The sequence below is a fragment of the Callorhinus ursinus genome, unplaced genomic scaffold (genome assembly GCF_003265705.2).
Source record: "Callorhinus ursinus isolate GAN/ISIS: 27379988/994484 unplaced genomic scaffold, GSC_fseal_2.0 scaffold1, whole genome shotgun sequence".
NCBI classification, from domain to species: domain Eukaryota; kingdom Metazoa; phylum Chordata; class Mammalia; order Carnivora; family Otariidae; genus Callorhinus; species Callorhinus ursinus.
In genome coordinates, this window is record NW_027397063.1 from 45000739 (window position 1) to 45008341 (window position 7603).

Sequence of the window (7603 nt, forward strand, 5' to 3'; positions counted from 1 at the left end):
TACATTGTCTGGAGACACTGTATTGTAATCTTACAGCACAGTAGTCCTCAGTAGGAGTGATTTTGCTGTTCTCTCCCCTACACTCATTTGGCAGGGGCTGGAAACATTTCTGGTTGTCACAGCTGGGGGAAGGGAGGGCTGCTGCGGGCATCTAGCGTGTAGAGGCCAAGTATACCACTAAACACTGTACGAAGAGCAAGACTGCTCCTCCCCCCACCCCCCCAACACACACAAAAAATCATCTTGCCTAAAATGTCAATAGCGCTGAGGTTGAGAAACCTTGGTGCGGGAGGATCCCTTATCCTTAGGGGATGGCCAGATACTAGGCTGAAATAAATGAAATTGCCCTTTGAGCAGGTGAAAACACTGGTAACATTTAAGGGTGAAGGGTTATGATGTCCATAGCTAACTCTCAAATTTCTGTTCAGCAGAAACCATGGGACGTGTCCTTCCGCCCTGACTTCCCTCCTCCCTCGGGGACCCGGGAGGGTCGCCCCCCACCGCTGGCGTGGAGCTGACTGGCGGAGCCTGCGCGGTGAGAGGAGCCTGCCCGCGGCCACTGCGCAGGCGCCGGGCAGCTCGCCGCACTCCCGCTGTGTTTCTCCAAAAGTTACAGTCCAGCGGGTGGCCCACCATCCAGCGCAGCTGCACACAACAGAGAAGGGAAAATTAAACTCCCCGGGGGCTCCGCTGCCTTCTCTGGGAGTGACAAAGATGCTTTCCCACTAGAAGCCCGGAAGCCTCCTCCTTTGCAATCGGATAAGGGCTGCAATGAGCGCGACTCATTCTTTTGAAGCCCCCTGCTAGGAAGAGCCAGTTGTGTTTGGGCCCGCGGTGCCTGGCCATCCCCTTCCAGGCTGGATTCTGCAGAGGTGAGTTTTTGTATACTCTCTTTAGTGCATTCCCCTTCCCGTATCTGACGAGCCTGGGCAGTACTACATCTCGTGACACTGCTGACTGAAAGTGCCCCGGGCCGGCGCATTCCACACCCAGCGCCTCACCAGCAAGCGCTAATCTAGGTGACGTTTAAAATACCTTAAAATTCTTTAGCTTTGAGTCCCTTAATCAAGGAGTTGGCACACTTTTCCTGTGAAGAGCCGGATAGCAGATATTTTAGGATTTGCAGACCAGGAACGGTCTCTGTCTCATATTTGTCTCTGTTTCAACAACCTCTTAAAAAGGTAAAAAAAAAAAACAAAACCAAAAAACAAAAAAACCTAGCTGCTGGCCTTACAAAAACATGCACATTATAATGATTAGATTGATCACTCACTTTACCCAGCACGAGGCTAGAGCTTCTTTCTGGCCTGCACCCCGTCCCAGATCCCACCACAGTTTTACAGTAAGGACTTAGGTTCCACGAGAGCTGTAACCCACCCAGTTTACTTGACTTCACCTGCCCAGATTTGTTCTTCATCCCTTGGGATCCTTCACCTGCATCTGCTCCTCCTCCCTGCCGGATGGCCTCTGGTGAGTTCCTGGCAGTCAGCAAGACTACCAAGAAAGCCCCAGACCAGGATCCAAGCCCTTCTCTACTCTAAAATGTCAGTTGATTCCTCTCTAGGAGCAAAAGCCAAAGTTCCTACATCGTGAATAAATTAGAATAAAGGTAATACAGGAGTATGTCAGGCAATTGTGTTTTTATAGCCTTTTTTCTAGTGATAAATGTGATATTTGTCCACTATGGTAATTGGGAAAATACTGAAAAATATATAGAAGAAAATAAAAATCCTCCATAACGCAACAGACAAAAAAAAAAAAAAAGGAGAAAAAACAAATACTAAATGTTTATATATTCTTTAGGCCCTTTTTCCAATACGTAGCCATAGGATGAATTACTGAACAACTGGATTTTTAAAAATATTTCTTAAGAAACTTTTGTTAAAGTCCAAAATACAGAAAAGTGTGCAAACTCTAAATGTACAGTTCAGTAAACTTTCAAAGACTAAAGCAGATATACCCTTGCAACCACCATCCAAATCAAGAAATAGACCATTCCTAGGCCCCTTCATCCCCCTGCCCTGTCAGATAAAATCACTGCCTTATCCTCAAATATACAGGTTAGTTTTGTAAGTTCTTGAATTTCAATGAAATGAATTATCCATTAAGTTTTCTGTAATATTTGGTTCTTTCCCTTTATATTATAATTGAGATTCATCCATGTCATTATTGCTTTTAACAGGTCTCTTTTTTTCTTACTTTATTTTATGCGGTTTGGCATTCCATTATATGAATATAATACATTTTATTGTTTATACTATTATTTTTTAAGTAACAGATTTATTGAGATATAATTCTTATAAAATTCATCTATTTAAAGTATGCAATTCAATAGTTTTTTTAGTACAATCACAGATTGATCATCATCACAGTTTTAGAACATTTTCATCACCTCAAAACCATTCCATACTCTTCAGCTGTCACCTTGTAGCCATGCCCCACCATCCTCTCCAGCCCTAAGTAACCACGAATCTACTTTCTGTCTTTATAGGTTTGCCTGTTGTGGACATTTCACGAAAATGGGATTGTATAATGTGGAGTCTTTCGGGACTGGTCCTGGATTTTCATGTTATTTCCAGGTTTGGGGCTATTACAAATAATACTACTGGGAACATTTTTATACATATCTGTATGTTATACATATGTACAGATAGATTTATATCACACAGATACGTATTTCTTTTGGGATATATACCTAAGAGTGGAATAGCTCAGACATAGGTTTATGCTTATGGTTAGTTATAGTTGATAGTGCCAGACTCTTTTTTAAGTTTACACTGTATAATGAGTTTTCATGGCTCCGCACCCTCACCAACATTTGGTGGTTGTGTGGTTTCAGCTTATACTTCTCTGATGACTAATGAAAAAGAACATCTTTCCATGTGATTATTAGTCATTTGAATATCCTCTTTTAGTAAAGCACCTTACGAGTCTTCTTTTCTATTGGGTTTTTGTCTTTTCCTACTTGACTTGTTTATTCTAATGTGAGTCCATTTTCATTTATCAATGCTGCCCAAAAACACCTTTCCCTAATCTGTGGCTTGCATTTTAATTATCTCATTGTTAAATGTTAATAAATGTACATTTTTTATTTTTATATAAGTCTAATTTATCAGTCTTCCTTTATGGTTCCTGTCTTTGCTGTCTTGCTTAAGAATCATTGCCTACAAGGACATCTAAAAACTATAGGAATTTACATCTATGTTACAAGTTACATCTAAAAACATACTGTTTTTTCATTGAACAGTTAGATCGAACCATGTAGAATTGAGTTTGAAGTATGGTATGAAGTAAAGGTTAATTTTATTTTTTTTTAATTTTTTCATATAGTTATACTACTGACCAAGGTCCAAAGGACCGTCCTTTTCCCGCTGCTCTGTAGCACTGTCCTTGTCATAAATCAATAGAAAGACAAATCAGTGAAGATGTTGGAATTAGTAGGCAAGGACTTTGAAATAACCATGACAAATGCTCCAAAGAATCTTATTAAAGAGAAGATAAAATCGATGAAGAGATAGGAAATTTCAAGAGAGATACAGATAATATTTTTTTAAAAAAATGGAAATCCTAGAACTGAAAAATACAATATCTGAAATTATTTGATAGGTTTATCAGTGCATTGGACACAACAATGAATGGATCATTCAACTGGAAACAGGTCACTAGAAATCATCCAAATTTAAACATACTGAGAAAAAAAAACGTTTTAAAATAAACAAGCATCGGTGACTGATGGAATAGTAGCAGGTGATCTAACATACATGAAATTGAACTCCTAAAAGCAAGGAAAGAGAGTATGGGGCAGAAGAATATTTGAAAAAATATTAGCAAAAGATTTCTGAATTTATTCAAACCTATTTATCCTAGGATGTTTGCTTGTTTTCAGTGGAGCGTTAATCCCAATATCCTAGCTTGCTATGAATGGAATTTAGAAGTTAACATAAATCTACATGGATAAGCAGGACATTTTAAAGTCACACAAAACATGAAAAAATACCTTATTGATTGGAACTGCCCTGAGCATCACTGTACTTCTATAAATGTCGCCTACTTACTAAAGGCCAGTAGCACCACCCCAATCATGGTAACATCAAAATGTCCTCAGTTTTTCAGAACATCCCTTGGTGCATGACATAGCCTGCATACAGTGAGGACCCCTGTCTCAGGCGACCTTCCACTGTCTCCTTTGTCCACGCCCTTTTGAACCTATCTTCTAATGCTCACATCCGTCTAACCACACTGACCCCTTTCCATCTCACGGCTTTCCCCAAATGCTCCTCCCCCAGATATCCATATTGTTTCTTTTCTCCTCCTATTTCCTCAACAAGACCTATAGATTGCACAAGATCAAACAAAAACCTTTCACATTCTTTCCTTCCTAGTTTTTTTTTTTTTTTTTTTTTATCTATAGCCTTTATTTGAAATGCTGTGTATGTCAATTATTTAACCTGCTATTGTCAGGGCTCCTGAGTGGTTCAGTTGGTCAAGCGTCTGCCTTCGGCTCAGGTCATGATCCCACTGGGATCAGAGTCCCGCATTGGGCTCCTTACTCAGTGGAGAGCCTGCTTCTCCCTCTCCCTGCTGTTCCCCTTGCTTGTTCTCTCTCTCTCTCTCTCTCTCTCTCTCTCTCTCTCTTAAATAAATAAATAAATAAAATCTTTAAGAAAAAAAATTTGCTCTTGTCTCACTTTCCCCACCACTAGAATATAACTTCTTGTGAGGGGGCAGGGAAGTTTACCAGTTTTGTTTTCTGTGGTGTCTTCAGTATCTTAAACGAGTAAAACATTATCATTGTTAACATTTTTCTCAGGGCTGACATGTAGGCAACCTTAATTTATTCCTAATAACTCCCTATATCTTTCAGGGTCAGTTCCTTCAGTTTTCGTGAAGAAGTAGGCCTGGTAGGACTCCAGTAATTTACATTTTTAAGGTATGTTTGAGTTTCTTAGCAAAAAGAATTACAGCAAAGCTCCAGCTTTTTAACTAAGGAGAATAAGAAATATGGTATGACTGTTTCCAAAGCAACAAAAAGCTTTACCTGATTAAGTAGACTGAGGATTCCTCCTTATTAGATTGAAGTATCCAACCAAATTGCTGAGGGCCCCCTCACAAAGAAAAACTGCTTAGAGCTATCGTCACAAAAAAAAAAAAAAAAAAAATTTTTTTTTTTTTTTTTTGCTTATTCAATTATAAGCTAATTTGAACCCAACTCTTTTTCTTCAGGCGTTCAGGCTTCAGGATGGATGATGAACTTTCAAATAGGAAAGAAATGTAAAATCATCAAAATTACCATAAACTTGTGCTGCCAACTGAATGCGTGTTTCTTGTAGCATATACAGAGTAAAGGACAATTTTATTCCTGCATTATACAATCCCCCAACAGCCTGCTAACCTACTGTCTTAATCCAGGTGATTCTTGATTCTTTGTCTCAGAGCCTGAGACAAAGGTACACACATTCTATTTGGGAATGTGATCCCAGGGAACAGGAATGAAAGAGAGAGGGGTAAAATGGAAAGAAAATCCAAGCAAAACATGTAGTGTTATGGGGTAGTCCACCACTATTAATGGGAATTTAGTACAGGCAGATCCTTCTCGGGATTCTTATTCAACTTTGTTTCAGAACCACCCACCCCTGGGGGATGAAAGGGAGAAGCATTTATCTCTCAGCGGCCATCTCCTCCAGCCATCTCCTCCGTGCTGAGGGCTGCTCCCATGGGGTGTTAACTTCTCCATCCCTATCAGTTGCAAAGACCGAAGAGCCTTCCAGGTACCAGAGCATCACATATTGCCGCACCAGGGAAGTCTTGGGACAGGAAGCTAGATTCTTGGTGCATACCTGAAGTGAGGCACTAGCAGTACAGATCAGGGCAAAACCTGCTCCAGCTGTGCACTGGAGCTGTGGCTGGAATTGGAGGTTATAGAGATGTGGGACAGTGCACAAGAGGCATCTTATGAGCCTATAGAAGGTGCTCTTAGCCTCATCTAAATCTGTATCCTTCTTTCTATAATCAAAATTTCAGTGTCCAGCACCTGGGTGGCTCAGTCGGTTAAGCATCTGCCTTCAGCTCAGGTCATGATCTCAGGGCCATGGGATCAAGCCCCGCATCGAGCTCCACGCTCAGCATGGAGTCTGCTTGTCCCTCTCCCTCTCCTCCCCTGGCTCGCGTGTACACACGCTCTCTCTCTCAAGTAAATAAAATCTTTAAAAAGAAGTTTCAATATCCAGAACAGAATTGGCAAAAGGGTTAAATTAGGAAGGTTAAATGTATTAGAAGATGTATGTTAATAATAGTCCTAACCTGGAGTGATGTTGAATAGAAATTGACATTAGAACTTGGAAGATTCAAAAATGATTCTACTTGAAAAATTGGACCATTGGATAGAGATATTAGACATTGTCTAAACTCATGTAATTTCAAAAATAATCCTGAATTGTTTGGGGGGAAATGGAGAAATAAAATTAACAATTTATTGTGTCTCTATGAGCTTTATAAATCAACATCATTAACATTTCCTGAAATATTGTTTTCTACTGTCACCTAGTACCAGTGATATAGAGCTTATAACCAATTACAGGAAAATTGGTAGAAACACAGGAAGGAAAAATACTGGGATGAGTTCCATCACGTAAAGGGTTGTCATTAATATTGGTTGGAATTGGGGGGGGAACTTCATACTTTAATTTATGGTTCCTCTATCAGGCTCTGTCTTACTAGAAATGGTTTTCTCTCTGCCTACACCTTGTGGCATTATTATCATCCTCTCTTATTTGGTCTGGAATTGCCACAAATAGGATAAAACTTTAGAGTTATTCAATTCAATATATGTTGAGCTCCTACTATTTCCTGTGTATTGGCACCATACATATCAACAAGACATAAAATATTACATCCAAAAATTTCAGAATACATATTCTTTTATGGTTTACCCAGAACATTCACCAAAATTGACCATATGATGGATCGCAAATCAAATCTCAACCAATTTCCAAAGGTTGAAATCATATAGAGTATGAATTAAACCAGAAATCAGTTATGTAAAAATAAAAAAAAAAAATTCCAAGTGCTTGTAATTCAAGGAACATACTCCTCACGACCCACAAGTCAAACTATGAATCACAGTGGAATTTAGAAAATATTTTTAAATGAATAATAATGGAAGTACAATATATCAAAACTCGTAGGATGCTCTGAAAACAAATGCTTAGAGGAAATTTATAGCTCTAAATACATATATTAGAAATTTTACAAAATGATTGGCTGTTAGTGTTCCAAGAAGCCAAAAAAAAAAAAAAACTGTGAAGTGGCTTTTCTGACATTGGACAACTGGCAGGAAAGGACGGATCACTGTAGAGGAGGAGTAAGGTAACCCTTACAGTTGCCCTGCTTTTCTGAGTTTCAGCACTCTGGATCATGTTGCAGTCTTGCTGAGTTAAGGAGGCAAAGACTGGACTTGAGTGAAACTGAGAGGTCTTGAATTTTCAGGGCACAGTACCAGCGAGGAGGAAGTTTTGCAGAGAGAGAAACCAGAAATCCGCACACAGATCCCTTTGTGTTCATTGCTAAACACTAAGCTTAATTCCCAAAACCAGCATGAGATTGG

At 39.5% G+C, this 7603-nt stretch overlaps 1 long non-coding RNA gene across 1 annotated transcript; it reads left to right on the forward strand.

Annotated features, from left to right (window-relative positions):
• Positions 1-573: 573 nt before the first annotated feature.
• On the forward strand, positions 574-6448 carry LOC112821361 (uncharacterized). Its single transcript, XR_003207419.2, has 4 exons — positions 574-872; positions 2492-2579; positions 4865-4930; positions 5224-6448. It is a non-coding gene; the product is annotated as an uncharacterized lncRNA (long non-coding RNA).
• Positions 6449-7603: the final 1155 nt, after the last annotated feature.